This window comes from Haematobia irritans, chromosome 1, assembly GCF_050003625.1.
Source record: "Haematobia irritans isolate KBUSLIRL chromosome 1, ASM5000362v1, whole genome shotgun sequence".
NCBI classification, from domain to species: Eukaryota; Metazoa; Arthropoda; class Insecta; order Diptera; family Muscidae; genus Haematobia; species Haematobia irritans.
Genome location: NC_134397.1, coordinates 39055187 through 39075595, shown reverse-complemented (window position 1 = coordinate 39075595; position 20409 = coordinate 39055187). Strand labels below are relative to the sequence as shown.

The following is a 20409-nucleotide window of genomic DNA, read 5'->3' as shown; positions in this document are numbered from 1 at the left end:
TTGTATAAAATTTTGTTCTTCATATACATCGATGAATAACTAAAGAGGCTTATACCCAGCTAGCATTTGGGTGATTGTTTTAACAAAAATCATGTAAATGAGTCATATTCGAGTACCTTAGGAGATCAAAAACTGCTATGTCAGTTATGTGATTATAATACGATACGAAAATGACTCGCGCTAATGGGCGTAAAATGAGTTCGTTATAAAATACAACAAAAAATAACAAAAATCTAACAAAAACCGTCTAGAGGAGTCATCTTCGAGTACTTTTGGTAATCAAAAACTGCTTAAACAGTTACGGGACCAAAAAATGGCACGAAAATGACTCGCGCTAATGGGCATAAAATGTGTTCGATTTAAAATCGTCTAAAGGAGTCATCTTCGAGTACTTTTGGTGATCAAATAATGATTTTACAGATTTATTGCAAGTGTTTTTTTTTTATTTAAATCACAATTTTAACGGGGCAATCTCTATAATATTGTCAGAAACTTCCATTTAATAATAAAAACGATTTAAATGAATTTTAGAATTTGCTACAGGAAAATGAAGAAAAGCTGAAACAAATTGTAAGTATGAAAGACGACGAAACAAACTAACAAATAAAATTGATAATTTATAATTTTTCTTAACACTGTTTACATTTTTTAGAAAGAGGTTACAGCAAAAACCGGCGTAGAAGGACACGCACAATTTTTAAGATATTCAGTTCGGAAAGTATATTCCGATGAACTGGCTACATTATATGGCTGGAAGGGGACTAGCACTACGCCCAGTGCTGAAAAATCTTTCATAATAACTTTAATTAAAAGTAAGTAAATATTTATAATACAAATAATAATTAAATTTTATTACAAGAAAATCACTTATATATTTTTAGATATATGTCATCTTAAATACGAAACGACAGACAGGGAAATGAATGTCGTATTACAAAAACATTTTGTCCATGCTAAGGATCGTTTGACAAAAACGAAAAGAAGTGATTAAGTATATATATTTTTTTATTTAATTTAAAATTAATTGTTTTTTTTTTCATTTAAAGAAATATTAACAAATGATTGTTATTTATAATTTTGTTATTAAATACTAAGTATTTTAATTAAAATAATTATAATACAAATATTAATAATAAATATTTATATTAATAAAAAAAACACGTATTATTAATTAAAGGGAAAGGGTTCAGAAAACCGACTCAAAAATGCACTTAGAAGAGTCATTTGCGATTAGAAATATGACTATTAAATGACTCATAAGTGACTCATAAATAGAGTAATATGTGATCCATTAAATACTCGTAAGGGATTATAATCATAATTGAAAAACGACTCGAAAAAGAATCGCAGATGAGGTATAATAAGACTAAAACTGATCAAAAAACGATTCAAAAAAGACTTTAATGCTATTAGAAAATGAGTCGAAAAAGACTCTAAAATAATATAGAAGAAGAGTCATAAATGATTTATAAAGAAGAGTCGCGGGCAGTCACGTTTTTCTCCCGACAAAAGAGTCTTTTATGTTAATAAAATGAGCTCATATTCTGCCTTTTTAATCGCCAAGTAGACTCGAAAAAGACTCGAAAGTGCTTAAAAAACGACAAAAATGCTAGCTGGGTATAGGTATGTGTGTGTTGTAATGGTGCTTTTGTGTGTGTTACAATCGTATTCTTTCCTGGTTTTATGGCGGAGGGTACACTAAAAAAAAAGTGAACCCTATATTTCACTAAAGCCGATTTAACTCTCTTTTAGTTCATAGAATTATTACTTTTTAAGAAAGTTTCCATGATTTAAATAATTTAAAAACTTATACACAAATGAAGCATAAAGATTAACTAAATTCATGTTTCCACAAAATAGTTCAGAATTTCTTAAAATTTGTAAATTTTACCAATAATGCGCCCATCTGAAACTTCGTATGGCATTATTGCAATTTTTTCCTTCAAACTATAAAATTTTCTTTAATTATTAATTATATCTAATAAATTTTCTTGAATTTGTCGAAAATTATTTTGCGTACATTTGTGAAATCCGCGTGACATCTACGCTTGTAATACAGTTTAGTTAAAATTTTCCTTCCTTTTGACAATTTTTTGAGTGTATTAAATAAAATAAGTATATACGGTCGTATGTTCGGCCAGGCCGAATCTTATGTACCATCCACCATTTATTGCATAGAAACTTCTACTAAAGACTGTCATCCACAATCGAATTAATTGGGTTGCGGTAAATCTTGCTGATGGCAAGATATCTCAAAACTTTTTAACAAAGTCTTCTAAATTGTAAGTTAGTCCATATACCGTATATTATTATTAAACAAAAAACCCGATTAAATACGTATATAATTCAGTTTGACAAAATTTTCTTTAGAAATAAAATTTTGACAAAGTATTCTATAGAAATAAAATGTTGACAAAATTTTTTATAAAAATAAAATTTTGACCAAATTTTCTATAAAATTAAAATTTTGACAAAATTTTCTATAGAAATAAAATTATGACAAACTTTTCTATAGAAATAAAATTTTGACAAAATATTCTACAGAAATAAAATTTTGACAAATTTTTTTATAAAAATAATATTTTGACCAAATTTTCTACAGAATTAAAATTTTGACAAAATTTTCTATAGAAAAAAAAAATTATGACAAACTTTTCTATAGAAATAAAATTTTGACAAAACTTTCTAAATAAATAAAATTTTGAAAAATTTTCTATATAAAAATAAAATTTTTAAAAAATTTTCTATAGAAATAAAATTTTGACAAAATATTCTATAGAAATAAAATTTTGACAAAATATTCTATAGAAATAAAATTTTTACAAAATTTTCTATATAAAAATAAAATTTTTACAAAATTTTCTATAGAAATAAAATTTTCACAAAATTTTCTATAGAAATAAAATTTTAACCAAATTTTCTATAGAAATTAAATTTAGACCGAATTTTCTATTGAAATAAAATTTTTACAAAATTTTCTATAGAAGTAAAATTTTGACAAAATTTTCCATATAAAAATAAAATTTTTACAAAATTTTCTATAGAAATAAAATTTTGACAAAATATTCTACATAAATAAAATTTTGACAAAATATTCTATAGAAATAAAATTTTTACAAAATTTTCTATATAAAAATAAAATTTTTACAAAATTTTCTATAGAAATAAAATTTTCACAAAATTTTCTATAGAAATAAAATTTTCACAAAATTTTCTATAGAAATAAAATTTTAACCAAATTTTCTATAAAATTAAAATTTTGACAAAATTTTCTATAGAAATAAAATTTTGACAACATTTTCTATAGAAATAAAATTTTAACAAACTTTTCTATAGAAATAAAATTTTGACAACATTTTCTATATAACAAAAAAATTTACAAAATTTTCTATAGAAATAAAATTTTTGACAAAATATTCTATAGAAATAAAATTTTGACAAAATATTCAATAGAAATAAAATTTTTACAAAATTTTCTATATAAAAATAAAATTTTTACAAAATTTTCTATAGAAATAAAATTTTTACAAAATTTTCTATAGAAATAAAATTTTCACAAAATTTTCTATAGAAATAAAATTTTAACCAAATTTTCTATAAAAATAAAATTTTGACCAAATTTTCTATAGAAATAAAATTTTGACCAAATTTTCTAAAGAAATAAACTTTTGACAAAATTTTCTGTAGAAATAAAATTTTTGTAGATTTTTTTTTGGCTTAAGTGGCCACCATGATTATGAACCGATTTGGACCAATTTTTATGTGATTGGGGATTGGCTATATATAACTATATATCGATATGGACTAATTTTGGCATGGTTATTAGCGGCCATATATGTTACTAACAGCACATTCCAAATTTCAACCGGATCGGATGAATTTTGCTTCTCCAAGAGGCTCCGGATGTTAAATCTGGGGAACGGTTTATATGGGGGCTATATATAATTATGGACCAATATGGACCAATTTTTCCGGAGGTTGTATCTGGGGATCGGTTTATACTGGGGCTATATATATTTATGGACCTATATATACCAATTTTTGCGTGGTTGTTACAGACAACATACTAACACCACGTATCAAATTTTAACCGGATCGGATGAATACATGCATGAGGCTCCGTAGGTCAAATCTGGGGATCGGTTTATATGCAGGCTATATATAATTATGGACCGATATGGACCAATTTTTGCATGGTTGTTAGGGACCATATACTTACACCACGTACCAAATTTCAACCGGATCTGATGAAATTTGCTTCTTTAAGAGGCTCCGCAAGCCAAATCTGGGGTCGGTTTATATGGGGCCTATACGTAAAAGTTTTCCAATATGACCTATTTTCAACACTATCCGACCTACATCAGTAACAACTACTTATGCCAAGTTTCAAGTCTATAGTTTGTTTCCACATTCTTAGATCGACTCAAAATTTCACCACGACCCAGAATATATATACTTTTTGGGGTCTTAGAACAATATTTCGATGTGTTACAAACGGAATGACAAAGTTAATATACCCCCATCCTACGGTGGAGGGTATACAAATGATTATAAAGAAAATGACAATTTTGCTTTTGTACACGCAGAGAAGGAATATGATCACCTCAACCATGTTTCGAGAGCAAAATGTTATTTTTGGACGGTGACCATGGAACATTTTTGTCGCAAAAATGTTGTTTTCTCGGCAAACATATACATGATTGCCGAAGTCAGACATATGCTTTTTGAGAACATAACATGGTTGCGGCAAACATGTTACATTTTCTCCGTCCAAAAATAACATTTTGCTCTCGAAACATGGTTGAGGTGATCATATTCCTTCTCTAGGTGTAGCCTAAACCCCATAATGGTTTGATTTTAGACGGAATCACCTCCTATGTTGATCTAGCTCATCCGTCTGTCCGTGTAGTTGCTTTTCACAAAATTTCGATCGCAATTATTAAATGATTTTTAAATTTCGTATATACAAGGCACAAGGACGAACTCTATTGCATTTAGAAAAAATCAGATCAAATTTAGTTATAGCCTCTATAAATATGGCCTGATAAGTGGGGTCATAATTCGTTTATTTAATAAGGGATTGTCTTCGAATTTGACACAATTTAATCTTTTTCAGCCATTTTTAAGACACCCACACTACTTGGGCGATTTCCGCTTTTTTCCAATTCTCAATTCATTTAATTTTTTGTTCACACATGACTTCGTAAAATTTGTTATGTGATATTCCATTTCCGTGTAATGAAATATGATATTATGCTTTAATAATTCCGATAAATATATGACACTAAGATTAGACAGTCGATCGATATGGGAAACAATTATGGTTTCTTCGAAGACCGCAAAATGCATAAATGTATAGATAAAACAGATAGATGGACGGACATCCAAATCGAGATCACATTAGCCGATAATTTTGTGTTAATTGTTGCAATCGCTGTTTGCTGTAGAAAATTCTTTCAAATGTGTAAATTTGTATATACTCTGAAAAACATCAGATTAGAAAAAAAAACAAGTATAGACGGTCTAAAGTTCTGTCCGGTCGAATCTTAAGTACCCACCACCGTGGAAGGCATACAACAATTTTCTTAGCATTTTAAATTAGAGGGAACATAACCTTCTCTGAAGTTCTCTCTCTCTCTCTCTCTCTCTCTCTGAAGTTAAATTTGAATTTTGTAACATAAGATTTTGAATTTTTGTTTGTTTAATTTTTAGAGGAAATCTTAAATTTATGTTCAAGAAAATCATATGAAAATTTCTCCTTTCCTATCATTCGAGTCCTAAACTCTGTAGATTTATATTTTAATTCCTCATTTTGGGTGCTGTATCAAAATATACACTAAGATTAAAGATATTAAGTGTCATTTATGTGCCCAAAATAAATTGTAGGCACGTCAAGTGAAAATTGCGGTGTCTATCGGTTCGCGAAATCAAATCAGAAGATTGGTCTACAAGGAAGTAATATTGAGACATTGATCTAAAAATAGATCATAAAGTAAATTTTAAGCAAATTAGATGAAAATTGCAGCTTCTACACGCAAAAAAATAATTCTTTCCTCCCAAACGAATTTTTAGACAAACAAAGTTCGTTTTTCATTTGCTTTTCGCTGTAAGGAAGTGTATTTGGAAGAAAAGTATATACTTTTTGTGATAAACGTTTATTCTTTTCCAGGATGTAAAAACAATTTCATAAAGACAAACTCAAAAAAAAGCATTGTTTTCTTGCTAATTGCATTTTCCCTCACATCTTTCTCACATCCACAAGGTTTTTTAGTTCTTAACACCTTTTCCTGTAATACCAACAATGTAGAAGAAATTATACGATTTTATAAATTTTAAAATTTTTTTTTTACCTTTCGCCTGGACGGAGAATCGAACCGCGGACCATGCACTTTGTAAGCCAACACACTAACCACTGAGCTATGTACCTGTTATGGTCATCAATAGATAAATATCCATATGAGTTATATTTATATAGCATAGCTTGCGGCGCCCACGAACCGAATAAGCAAAGTTTATTTAACAGAAACAAACATTTAGTTTGGCACCGTGGAGCAGTGGTTGCTACGTCCGACTTGTATGCCAAGGGTCGTGGGTTCGATCCCTGCTTCGACCGAAGTTTTTTTTGTTTTTTTTACATATATTCCAGATACGTTCGGAAGATTTCGAAAAAATGTTCAACATTACATTGTAGTATATTAAATTTTGAACTGTAAAATGTATCTTATTAAAGACCTAAAGTCAGAAAAGAACAGTGTTTGATATAAACGAAACTGTGTTGTTGTTTCAAAAATAGCTTTTTTTATTGAAAAAATAAAAATTTTGTAACAAACGAATTTTTTTGGTGATAAAAGTTTAAAATTTTCGAAGCAATTCAAAAAACTCTAACAAAAGAAAAACGTTTTGGTACACGTTTTCCAAACGTTTTTTTCTTTACGTGTATGCTCCAAAAAAAGTCAAATCGGGAGATCGGTCTATATGCTCGCTATATTAACACATGACCTGATATGTAACAAATTTGACATATCTCATTTTTAATTTGAAATTGCGGTTTTCATGCCATATATACCAAATTTGGCATATCACCTCATGGTCCTACAGTACCTCTAGATTTTCTATTTAAAGCAAAACGGACAAAAAATATAGTCAAATCGGGAGGTAGGTTTATATGGGGTCTACATTAAAGCATGGACCCATATATACAAAATTTGGTATATCTCTTTATGCCTTCAATAAGTCATCTCGGGTGATCGGTCTATATGGGGGCTATATCAAAACATTGACCGATGTATACAATATATGGCATATTTCTTTATGCACCTAAAGTGCCTCTAGATTTCTAATTTCAAGCAAATCTGATAAAAATTTGAGGATTCCATGACCTCAAGAAGTCAAATAGGGGATCGATTGATATGGTGTCTATATCACATCATGGACCGTAGTATAGAAAATTGGGCATATCTCTTTATGGACTTAAAGTAGCTCTAGAAGTCAAATCGGTTTATATAAGGGCTATATCGAAAAATGGGCTGATATTTCGATGTGCTACAACCGAAATGACAAACTTATTATATCCCCATCTTCGAATCCCTTTTGTCACTTTACAAAGGCATTTAATAGCGGATAACATAATTAGGCATTGAAGCCGATGACTGCAACAGCCATAGTTCTTCGCCTATTCATCCGTTAAAATAAATCTAAAATCTAAACATTTCGTTTGCTTTGAACCACTGTTCGCAGACGCAATGCATTATTCGATTTTCTCAATACCCTTATTATTGATTAGAACAAAGTTTTTGTTTCTATTGAATACATCAGAGAGACAAAACGATGGCACATAAACAATCTTATCAATTTACCAAGAATCGGTAAAAGCATCTTCTAATATATTCCTTTGTTGATGTTGTTTTTTGTCTTTAGTTCTATTTAAACAATTTGCCAATATAACAGCGGTATCAATGAGGTATTCCACAGGTTGAACGATGAGTCGATGCCAATTGGGCCTTGATATTGGGGGTGTGTTGACATACACACGTATATGGGGGAAAATTCAAAGTCACAAAAAGTGCATAGTGGCGCATATGCGATGTGTGTGTGTTTCTTAATTTAGGTGTGGATATATTTGTTTATAAATAAATTAGAAATCTTACTGCGGTTAATTAAATTTTCGTTTTTTATTATAAAATGTTGTCTAGAATGAAGAAAGAGTGGGCATTTATATAAAGAGAAACAGAGAGAGAGAGCATATAATACCTCTAAGAATAAAACACTCATTAAATGTGATGCACCATGTCTTAATTTGAATATCATAGCTTTTTGACGTTTTAGTTCATGATTATTTAATTGAACTTTAACAATTTAGTTATGTCAACAATCATAAGAACAATAAAAACATTGTGTTACCATCTAGAAACCAATTTCATTCGTATTATTGCGGTGTTTAAGTAAATTTGTTTTTAAATATAAAATGAGTATTTTATATAGAATGAGAGAGAGAGAAAGTAAGAGACATAGTAAAATACCCGTAAAATTAAAACACTTATCAATTTGATGTATCATATCTTCATTATTATAGCATTCTGATGTTTTAGTTCACGACTATTTAATTTAATATTAACAATTTAATTTAATAATGTCAACAATCATAACAACAATAAAGGTTGAATTACACACCATGCGTCAATCCGTGCGTTGATGGAAGGGTTGATTTTTTTCTGTTTGCGGCCAGAGTTGCCACTTTGGTCCGATCGGACCAAAATTGGTCCAAAAAATTATTAATTTTTAAATTTGGTCCGATGGTCGGACCAAATGGAATTTCGTTGATTTTGGTCCATTTTCGTCAAATCGGTATTTATCAAAATTTTCTACAGAAATAAAAATTCGTACAAATTTTCAATAGAAATAAAATTTTGACAATTTTTTTTAGAAATAACAAGTAAGGAAAGTCTAAAGTCGGGCGGGGCCGACTATATTATAACCTGCACCACTTTGTAGATATAAATTTTCGATACCATATCACATCCGTCAAATGTGTTGGGGGCTATGGGAGCTATATCTAAATCTGAACCGATTTTAACCAAATTTGGCACGCATAGCAAAAATGCTAATTCTACTCCCTGTGCAAAATTTCAACTAAATCGGTGTTAAAAATTGGCCTCTGTAGTCATATGAGTGTAAATCGGGCGAAAGCTATATATGGGAGTTATATCTAAATCTGAACCGATTTCAACCAAATTTGGCACGAATAGCTACAATGCTAATTCTACTCCCTGTGCAAAATTTCAACCAAATTGGGCCAAAACTCTGGCTTTTAGGACCATATCAGTCCATATCGGGCGAAAGATATATATGGGAGCTATATCTAAATCTGAACCGATTTCAATCAAATTTTGTACACTTGACTATACTACTAATTGTACTCCTAGTGCAAAATTTCAACCAAATTCGGCCAAAACTTTGGCTTCTGGGGCCATATAAGTCCATATCGGGCGAAAGATATATATGGGAGCTATATCTAAATGTGAATCGATTTCAATAAAATTTTGCATACTTGACTATACGACTAAGTGTTATGTTTGCACAAAATTTCAAGCAAATCGGTATAAAACTCTGGCTGCTGGGTCCATATTAGTGCATATCGGGCGAAAGATATATATGGGAGCTATATCTAAATCTGAACCGATTTCTTCCAAAATCAATAGAGTTCTATTCTGACCCAAATTAGGAACATGTGCCAAATTTGAAGGCGGTTGGACTTAAATTGCGACCTAGACTTTGATCACAAAAATGTGTTCACAGACAGACGGACGGACGGACGGACGGACAGACGGACATGGTTATATCGACTCAGGGACCCACCCTGCGCATTATTGCCAAAGACACCATGTGTCTATCTCGTCTCCTTCTGGGTGTTACAAACATATGCACTAACTTATAATGCCCTGTTCCACAGTGTGGCGCAGGGTATAAAAATTTTACAAAAAATTCTAAAGAAATAAAATTTTAACAATATTTTCTATAGATATAAAATTGTGTGCATAAATAAACTGTTATTATGCAAAAATTTTGTATAGGGAGAACATTTTGTAAAAATAGAAATAAAATATAGACAAAATTTTCTATAGAAATAATTTTTTTTTAGAAATAAAATGTTGACAAAATTTTCTATCGAAGTAAAGTTTTAGAAAATGTTTAACTTTTAAATGATATTAATTTAATTTAGAAGAATGGTACGAATTGTGGCAACGGTGTTTGCGGCAGACTATTCAAGCATTTGATTTCGAAGAGAAATTTCAACTATTCAATCATCGGACGCATTGAACGCATAGTATGTAATTCTACCTTAGACACATTGTGTTACCATCTAGAATCCAATTTTATTCGTATTACTCCGGTGTTGAATTAAATTTACATTTTTTTTATATAAAACAAGTAAGGAAAGTCTAAAGTCACGCGGGGCCGACTATATTATACCCTGCACCACTTTGTTGATCTAAATTTTCGAAACCATATCACATCCGTCAAATGTGTTGGGGGCTATATATAAAGGTTTGTCCCTAATACATACATTTAAATATCACTCGATCTGGACAGAATTTGATAGACTTCTACAAAATCTATAGACTCAAAATTTAAGTCGGCTAATGCACTAGGGTGGAACACAATGTTAGCAAAAAAATATGGGAAACATTTAAATCTGAAGCAATTTTAAGGAAACTTCGCAAAAGTTTATTTATGATTTACCGCTCGATATATATGTATTAGAAGTTTAGGAAAATTAGACTCATTTTTACAACTTTTCGACTAAGCAGTGACGATTTTACAAGGAAAATTTTGGTATTTTGGCCATTTTTGTTGAAATCAGAAAAACATATATATGGGAGCTATATCTAAATCTGAACCGATTTCAACCAAATTTGGCACGCATAGCTACAATGCTAATTCTACTCCCTGTGCAAAATTTCAACTAAATCGGAGTTAAAAATTGGCCTCTGTGGTCATATGAGTGTAAGTCGGGCGAAAGCTATATATGGGAGATATATCTAAATCTGAACCGATTTCAACCAAATTTGGCACGCATAGCTGCAATGCTAATTCTACTCCTTGTGCAAAATTTCAACTAAATAGGAGCAAAAAATTGGCTTCTGTGGTCATATGAGTGTAAATCGGGCGAAAGCTATATATGGTTGATATATCTAAATCTGAACCGATTTCAACCAAATTTGGTACTCATAGCTACAATGCTAATTCTACTCCCTGTGCAAAATTTCAGTTAAATCAGAGTAAAAGATTGGCCACTGTGGTCATATGAGTGTAAATCGGGCGAACGGTATATATGGGAGCTATATCTAAATCTGAACCGATTTCAATAAAATTTGGCACACTTGACTACACTACTAATTGTACTCCTAGTGCAAAATTTCAATCAAATTGGGGTAAAACTCTGGCTTCTGGGACCGTTTTAGTCCATATCGGGCGAAAGATATATATGGGAGCTATATCTAAATCTTAACCGATTACAATAAAATTTGGCACACTTGACTATAGTACTAATTGTTCTTCTTGTGCAAAAGTTTAAGCAAATTAGGGTAAAACTCTGGCTTCTGGGGCTATATAAGTCCATATCGGGCGAAATATATATATGGGAGCTATATCTAAATCTGAACCGATTTCTTCCAAAATCAATAGGGTTCTATTCTGAGCCAAAACACATACTTGTGCCAAATTTGAAGTCGATTGGACTAAAACTGCGACCTAGAATTTGATTACAAAAATGTGTTCACGGACAGACTGACATGACTATATCGACTCAGGATCCCACCCTGAGCATTTTTGCCAAAGACACCATGTGTCTATCTCGTCTCCTTCTGGGTGTTGCAAACATATTCACTAACTTATAATACCCTGTTCCACAGTGTGGCGCAGGGTATAATGATCCCAAGTAAGAGAGAGTATTTGGTAGGGAGAAAGATAGAGCAACAGAGAGAAAGAGATACAGTCAGAGATGGTCCAAGTAACATAGCAAGATTTTTGGTTTTCTACAGTCAACAAGTTGTAAACGTCGAAAACGCCATATACCTGTATAAAACATAAAAAACGTAGTAAATGTCGAAAATTTTTACAACATACTTAGATTTGATTCCAAACTATTTTTTAATATTCTAAGGCATATGGAAGAATTTTCATATGGTTGTGTGAAATCAAATTAGAAATAGTACCCCTATGAAATTTGACACAAAGTTTCCCTTGGCATGGTTTATAGTCAACTCTGGTCGATATTAGAATTTTCTTACACTTTTCTATAAGGGTAATGCGTTCGTAAATACAAATGTTACTAATAAACTCGAATACAAAAATTTAAAAAAAGTATGAAATAAATGTTTCTACAAACGTATACTATACAAATTTCAATATTGTCAAAAACTAAGTATTTTATGGAGGTTTGCGACGTTTTTGACGTATGATAAAAATACGTCGTAAATGTATGTCAAATACTTTACAGTTTACGACATACCATCTCTGGATATAGTAAAGTACCCCTAAAAATAAAACACTCATCAATTTTAATGCAACATTTCTTCATTTGAATAGTATAGATTTCTGACGTTTTAGTTCATGATTATTTAATTAAACATTAACAATGTTGTTTAGTTATGCCAACAATAATAACAACACTATGGTGTCACCATCTATAAGACAATTTTATTCTGATTAATTAAGTCGGTTTTTACTAAAAAATATTCTCTAGTAGGGAAAGAGAGAGTATGTTATGGGGGGAAAGAAAAGCAGAGAGTGAATGTAAAATTCCCTTAAAAATCAAATACTGATTAGTTTTAATGCAACAAGTATTCCTTTGGATATTACAGTTTTCGGACGTTTTATTTCACGATTATTTGATTAAACTTTAACAATTTCTAATTTTTAAATTGTCAACAATCACAACAATAATTATATTGTATTGCTATCTAAAACAGAATTCTATTTTATTACTGCTGAGGTTAACTAAAATTGATTACTGTAAGATATTCTCTTGTATGTAAATAGAGAGTATTTTGTAGGAGAAAGAAAAATAAAGAGAGACAGAGAGTTTAAAATTCCCCTAAAACTTAAGCACCTATTTCTTGTAATGCAACATGTTTTCATTTGACTATTACAGTTTTCTGACGTTTTATTGTTCACGATTATTTAATTAGACATTAGCATTTTACTTTACTTATGTCAACAATCGTAAGAACAGCAACAACAACAACATAGTGTTACCATTTACAAGAAAATTTCATTCTTATCACTAGGTGTCGCTATGCAAAATAACATTCTCAATAAAATCGATTGAAACCTGTTCAATGATATATAAAGTAATTTATTTATTAATTTATTCTACAATTTTATATACATTTGTAAACAAAAACAAATTTGAAATATTTTATAGTTTGCACACTTGTCTCACTTTAATAAATTTGAAGCCATACAAATATTATACTTACTACATTACTATGATTAAACAAGTTTTGCATGCGCGGTTAGCCCCACAATCAAGGTGGAATACATAAAGAGCTTGACAATAAACAAAATGCTAAGTAAATGCAAAGGCTTAAATGAAGTATAAAAATATTATAGAGGAGTGCCATGGGATATGAATTTTAGGAATTAGAATAAAATAAGAATATACAGCCGAAAGTTCAGCCAGACCGAATCTTATGTATACTTTACCAAGTGTGAACATGCCCGCCGAGTATACAAAGGGGTTCTGGATCCAATCCCAGTTTCGACCGAATCATTTCAGAATTTTTAAAAGCTTCTCAAAGTGGTTTCACCGCAATGTGCAACACCTTACGGCCTCGGGTAGAAAAATGAGGTCCCTTATCATTGAGCTAAACATGGAATCGGGCAGCACTCAGTGATAAGAGAGAAGATCACCATTGTGGTATCACAATGGACTGAATATTCTAAGTGAAATAGTGTGGACTGCATCGATTGGACTTGCTTCTACACTAATAGAAAACACTTCATAATATTAACTACATTTATTGTTAAAATTGAGCCAACGAAACAATTTCATAATACCACTTTTTATACCCTCCACCATAGGATGGGGGTATATTAACTTTGTCATTCCGTTTGTAACACATCGAAATATTGCTCTAAGACCCCATAAAGTATATATATTCTGGGTCGTGGTGAAATTCTGAGTCGATCTAAGCATGTCCGTCCGTCCGTCCGTCTGTCCGGCTGTCCGTCCGTCTGTGGAAATCTCGCTAACTTCCGAACGAAACTAGCAATCGACTTGAAACTTGGCACAAGTAGTTGTTATTGATGTAGGTCGGATGGTATTGAAAATGGGCCATATCGGCCCACGTTTACGTATAGCCCCCATATAAACCGATCCCCAAATTTGGCTTGCGGAGCCTTCCAGAGCAGCAAAATTCATCCGATCCGGTTGAAATTTGGTACGTGGTCTAAGTATACGGTCTCTAACAACCATGCAAAAATTGGACCATATCGGTCATAATTATATATAGCCCCCATATAAACCGATCCCCAGATTTGACCTCCGGAGCCTCTTGGAGGGGCAAAATTCATCCGATCCGGTTGAAATTTGGTACCTGATGTTAGTATACGGTCTCTAACAACCATGCAAAAATTGGTTCATATCGGTCCATAAATATATATAGCTCCCATATAAACCGATCCCCAGATTTGACCTCCGGAGCCTCTTGGAGGAGCAAACTTCATCCTACCCGATTGAAATTTGGTACGTGGTGTTAGTATATGGTCTCTAACAACCATGCAAAAACTGGTCCATATCGGTCCATAATTATATATAGCTCCCATATAAACCGATCCCCAGATTTGACCTCCGGAGCCTCTTGGAGGGGCAAAATTCATCCGATCCGTTTGAAATTGGGTACCTGATGTTAGTATACGGTCTCTAACAAGCATGCAAAAATTGGTCTATATCGGTCCATAATTATATATAGCTCCCATATAAACCGATCCCCAGATTTGAAGTCTGGAGCCTCTTGGATGAGCAAAATTCATCCGATCCAATTGAAATTTAGTACGTGGTGTTAGTATATGGTCTCTAACAACCATGCAAAAATTGGTCCATATCGGTCCATAATTATATATAGCTCCCATATAAACCGATCCCCAGATTTGACCTCGGGAGCCTCTTGGAGGAGCAAAAGTCATCCGACGCGGTTGAAATTTGGTACATTTCGTTAGTATATGGCCTCTAACAGCCATGTAAAAATTGTCAAATTTTATTACTATAGAAAGTTTTGTCAAAATTTCATTTCTATAGAAAGTTTTGTAAAAAGTTTATTTCTATAGCAATGTTTGTCAACATTTTATTTCCATAGAAAATTTTGTCAACATTTTATTTCTATAGAAAATTTTGTAAAAAATTTATTTCTGTAGAAAATTTTGTCAACATTTTATTTCTATAGAAAATTTTGTCAACATTTTATTTCTATGAAAAATTTTGTCAAACTGAATTATATACGTATTTAATCGGCCTTTTTTTTTGTTTAATATATACCCCTTATGGACTAACTTACAATTTAGAAGACAGTGTTAAAAAGTTTTACGATACCTTGCCATCGGCAAGTGTTATCGCAACCCAAGTAATTCGATTGTGGATGACAGCCTTTAGTAGAAGTTCCTACGCAATCCATGGTGGAGGGTACATAAGATTCGGCCTGGCCGAACTTACGGCCGTATATACTTGTTATTGTTATAATATTTCTAGCAATTAGCGAAACAATTCATACTATTAATGAAGCATGTTTCAAGAGAGTCAGAATTTCCAAGAAAACAAACATGGTTGCGAAAAACATGTTATATTATGCCACGGTTGCCACTGGTGCCAAACATATCTACAAAAAATTTGAAGAAAATTTTACCACATATCTGCCACACTTAAAAAATCTTTTTCTAAGGTTTTTGATAAAATTGTTGTGGTATGAACAAACATTTTTCTTAGAATGAGTGAATGATTCCTCCTATTAGCGAATTTTTTTTGGTGTATTAATATCCCTTGTGTTCTAAATGTTGCACAAACAAGGGAAAGTTACTACTTCTACAAATCGACTTTGATAGTATGAAATATCACGAACAATTTTTTTATTAATAAGCACATTAAAGATTTTGAAAATTTTATTTCTATAGAAAATTTTGTGAAAATTTAATTTCTAAAGAAATTTTTCTCAAAATTTTTATTTGTACAGAAAATTTTGTGAAAATTTTATTTCTATAGAAGTTTGTTAAAATTTTATTTCTATAGAAGTTTGTCTAAATTTTATTTCTATAGAAAATTTTGCCAAAATTTCATTTATATAGAACATGTTGTCAAAATTTTATTGCTATAGAAAATCTTGCCAAAAAATTCTTTAGCAAATTTTATTTCTATAGAAAATTTTGTAAAAATTTTATTTCTTAACAAATATTTATTTCTATAGAAAGTTTTGTCAAAATTTTATTTATATAGATAATTTTGAGAAAATTTTATTGCTATAGAAAATTTTGTCAACATTTCACTTCTATAGAAATTTTTGCCGAAATTTCATTTATATAGAACATTATGAGAAAATTTTATTGCTATAGAAAATTTTGAGAAAATTTTATTTGTATAGAAAAGATTAAAAAATATATATATTTCATATTTGTTGTTTTGATCTCAACTTTAAAACCATTGCGTTGACTAAACTACAAGAGTAGCTTAACCAACAGAGGAAAATAATGTTTGTGAAATTTATTTGGGCAAAGCCCTATAGACTGTAAGATGGTTGGATGGACGCACGTTTCGGTATTACTACATTCCTCGTCAGCATCCTCTACTTGCAACAAAACTATCAACCAATTATCAGAATAAATTAAGGCAGTTCACTAAACCCAAGGTGAACCACATTTAAACCTTCCGAAAAAGGTTTATGATAGCCGGCTTATACCGAAATAAATTCATACACACATTTCTCTTTGCCTTTGCCACCATCAAATCATCGATTTGAGTGCAGTTGGCTGCATTTATTTTGAGCGTGCTTCCTCTTACTTCATTCGTGTTAAGTGGAAAATTTTGTCAAAATTGTATTTTTATAGAAATTTTGTAAACTTTTTATTTATATAGAAATTTTATTTCTGTAGAAATTTTTGTCAAAATTTTATTTCTATTGAATATTTTTTCAAAATTGTATTTCTATAAAAATTTTTGTCAAAATTTTATTTCTATAGAATATTTTTTCAAAATTGTATTTCTACAGAAAATTTAATCAAAATTTTATTTCTACAGAAAAGTTTGTCAAAATTTTATTTCTATAGAAATTTTGGAAACATTTTATTTCTATAGAAACATTTTTCCAAAATGTTATTTCTACTGAAAATTTTATTTCTATAGAAAACATTGTCAAAATTTTATTTCTATAGAAAACTTTGTCAAAATTTTATTTATATAAAACATTTTGTCGATATTGTATTTCTATAGAGAATTTTCTCATAATTTTATTTCTATAGAAAATTTTGTCAAAATTTTATTTCTATAGAAAATTTTGTCAAAATTTTATTTCTATAGAAAATTTTGTCAAAATTTTATTTCTATAGAAAATTTTGTCAAAATTTTATTTCTATAGAAATTTTTGTCAAAATTTTATTTCTATAGAATATTTTTTCAGAATTGCATTTCTATAGAAATTTTTGTCAAAATTTTATTTCTATGGAATATTTTTTCAAAATTGTATTTCTATAGAAAATTTTATCGAAATTTTATTTCTATAGAAAATTTTGTCAAAATTTTATTACCATAGAAAATTTTGTCAAAATTTTATTTCCATAGACAATTTTGTAAAAATTTTATTTCCATAGAACATTTTGTAAAAATTTTATTTCTATAGAAAATTTTGTCGAAATTGCATTGCTATAGAAAATTTTGTCAAAATTTTATTTCTATAGAAAATTTTGTCAAAATTTTATTTCTGTAGAAAATTTTGTGAAAATTTTATTTTTTAAAAATATTTTTGAGTGTTGTTGACCTATTTTATGTTTATTCTGATTATTAATTTTGTTCGGCTTGAGGTCATAGAAGCAATCGATTATTGATTTGTTTTAATATTTATTTCCAATATTTCGGTTAGTGCCACTAACCCTCTTCTGGGATTTTGTATCTACATAAAATACAAAAATTAAATTACTTTTAATGTTCACAAATCACAATATTATTTTAGATATTATATCTAAAATAATTGAAAATATCTAACGTGAGTTCGTGTGAAGCTGTTCGTTCTGCAAGTCACCGTACACTGAGTTGTAGTCAATGTATGGTTTTAAGCTGCAATAAAAAAACAAAAAATGTTATTTCTATAGAAAATTTTGTCAAAATTTAATTTTTATAGAAAATTTTGTCAAAATTTAATTTTTATAGAAAATTTTGTCAAGATTTAATTTTTATAAAAATTTTGTGAAAATCGTATTTCTTTACAAAATTTTATTTCTATAGAAACTTTTCTCAAAATTTTATTTCTATAGAAAATTTTCTCAAAATTTTATTTCTATAGAAAATTTTATCAAAATTTTATTTCCATAGAAAATGTTGTCAAAATTTTATTTCTATAGAAATTTTGTCAAATTTGTATTTTTATAGAAAATTTTGTCGAAATTGTATTTCTATAGAAAATGTGAAAATTTTATTTCTGTAGAAAATTTTCTCAAAATTTTTCTACTATAGAAAGTTTTCTAAAAATTTTATTTCTAAAGAAAATTTTCTCATAATTTTGTTTCTATAGAAAATTTAGTCAAAATTTTATTTCTATAGAAAATTTTGTCAACATTTTATTTCTATAGAAAATTTTGTCAAAATTTTATTTCTATGGAAAATGTTCACAAAATATTATTTCTATAGAAAATTTTCTCAAAACTTTATTTTTATAGAAAATTTTCTCAAAATTTTATTTCTATAGAAAATTTTTTCAAAATTTTATTTCTATAGAAAATTTTTTCAATATTTTATTTCTATAGAAAATTCTTTCAAAATTTTATTTCTATAAAAAATTTTGTTGAAATTTAATTTCTATAGAAAATTTTGTCAAAATTTTATTTCTATAGAAAATTTTTTCAAAATTTTATTTCTAAAGAAAATTTTGTCAAAATTTTATTTCTATAGAAATTTTGTACAATTTGTATTTCTATAGAAATTTTGTCAAATTTGTATTTCTTTAGAAAATTTTGTCGAAATTGTATTTCTATAGAAAATGTTGTCAAAATTTTATTTCTATAAAAAATTTTTATCAATTTTTTTTGTGAAAATCGTATTTCTTTACAAAATTTTATTTCTATAGAAACTTTTCTCAAAATTTTATTTCTATAGAAAATTTTCTCAAAATTTTATTTCTATAGAAAATTTTATCAAAATTTTATTTCCATAGAAAATGTTGTCAAAATTTTATTTCTATAGAAATTTTGTCAAATTTGTATTTTTATAGAAAATTTTGTCGAAATTGTATTTCTATAGAAAATGTGAAAATTTTATTTCTGTAGAAAATTTTCTCAAAATTTTTCTACTATAGAAAGTTTTCTAAAAATTTTATTTCTAAAGAAAATTTTCTCATAATTTTGTTTCTATAGAAAATTTAGTCAAAATTTTATTTCTATAGAAAATTTTGTCAACATTTTATTTCTATAGAAAATTTTGTCAAAATTTTATTTCTATGGAAAATGTTCACAAAATATTATTTCTATAGAAAATTTTCTCAAAACTTTATTTTTATAGAAAATTTTCTCAAAATTTTATTTCTATAGAAAATTTTTTCAAAATTTTATTTCTATAGAAAATTTTTTCAATATTTTATTTCTATAGAAAATTCTTTCAAAATTTTATTTCTATAAAAAATTTTGTTGAAATTTAATTTCTATAGAAAATTTTGTCAAAATTTTATTTCTATAGAAAATTTTTTCAAAATTTTATTTCTAAAGAAAATTTTGTCAAAATTTTATTTCTATAGAAATTTTGTACAATTTGTATTTCTATAGAAATTTTGTCAAATTTGTATTTCTTTAGAAAATTTTGTCGAAATTGTATTTCTATAGAAAATGTTGTCAAAATTTTATTTCTATAAAAAATTTTTATCAATTTTTTTTTGTAGAAATTTTTGTCAAAATTGTATTTCTATAGATTATTTTTTAAATTCTATTGCTATTGAAAATTTTATTTCTATAGAAAATTTTGTCAAAATTTTATTTCTATAGAAACTTTTCTCAAAATTTTATTTCTATAGAAAATTTTGTCATAATTTTAATTCTATAGAAAATTTTGTCAAAATTATATTTCTATAGAAAATTTTGTCAAAATTTTATTTCTATAGAAAATTTTGTCAATATTTTATTTCTGTAGAAAATTTTGTCAAAATTTTATTTCTGTAGAAAATT

The 20409-nt window shown here is 28.7% G+C and overlaps 1 protein-coding gene across 1 annotated transcript in view; it reads left to right on the top strand.

Annotated features, from left to right (window-relative positions):
- LOC142220634 (aquaporin AQPcic-like) overlaps window positions 1-20409 on the top strand; it is an 81712-nt gene that overhangs the window by 659 nt on the left and 60644 nt on the right. The window lies entirely within an intron of this gene.